Genomic DNA, 869 nt, shown 5'->3' with positions numbered 1-869 from the left:
TTTTTTGTAAAAAAACTGGAGTCTTTTTCTGAAATTCAGTTATGGATCTGTTTATCAGTCTGGAAGTGTTCACTTTATCTGTGCCTTTTCATTAAAGCCGGTTTCTTCATCATTAGTATTTGTCATATCTGTTTGTGTGACCTAAATGCATTGATCAGTCACCAAACACAGAGAARGTACATAATGTCCAAAACAGAGCAAACAAAAGCTTTTATACTGCTCATACATACAAAATGATTTACATAACAATGAAATTGAAAACATTTGTTGATGTAGATTTTCTGACATCATACTGCATAAATATTCTGTTTTAACACCGTGATAAATTCAACCAGGCTCTATTGCTTAACATTGTTGACCCTCTTTAATCAGTACTGACACACTGAAACACTCCCCGCCGTGCGTCTCCTCACACTCCAGTGTATTCCCTTTTACAGAGCGTTACCTAAATATCAAATGAGCGGGGGYGTGAGAGAGACCTGCAAGAGRAAAATTCTTCTGGTTGTGCAAACCTCTGGCATGGATCAAGCACTGATGGATGGGGTGTGAATAAATTCAGAAACTGATGGGTTACAATTCCAAAAACGTCTCTCAAGTTTCCTAAATGTTATATAAAAAAAAGAAACTCATTTTTGAATGCAAGCAGTTCTTACGATCAGCTGGTTTTCTTTGACAAATATGCTGAGTGCATTTTGCCAGAGCTATTGACTCACATAAGTTAATGAAACRGACAAAGGCATCCAGCCTTTTCTCCTGGCTGAGGCAGAAAGAGACAGCATGGGGCGGAGAAGGGCACAGCGCTCAGCTTTAATTAACCACGCAAGGCAAGTCACTCCTCCTTCACTTCTTCGTGAGCCCCATCTATTCTC

The sequence above is a fragment of the Poecilia reticulata genome, linkage group LG8 (genome assembly GCF_000633615.1).
Source record: "Poecilia reticulata strain Guanapo linkage group LG8, Guppy_female_1.0+MT, whole genome shotgun sequence".
Lineage (NCBI taxonomy): Eukaryota > Metazoa > Chordata > Actinopteri > Cyprinodontiformes > Poeciliidae > Poecilia > Poecilia reticulata.
This window is presented reverse-complemented; position numbering follows the sequence as displayed.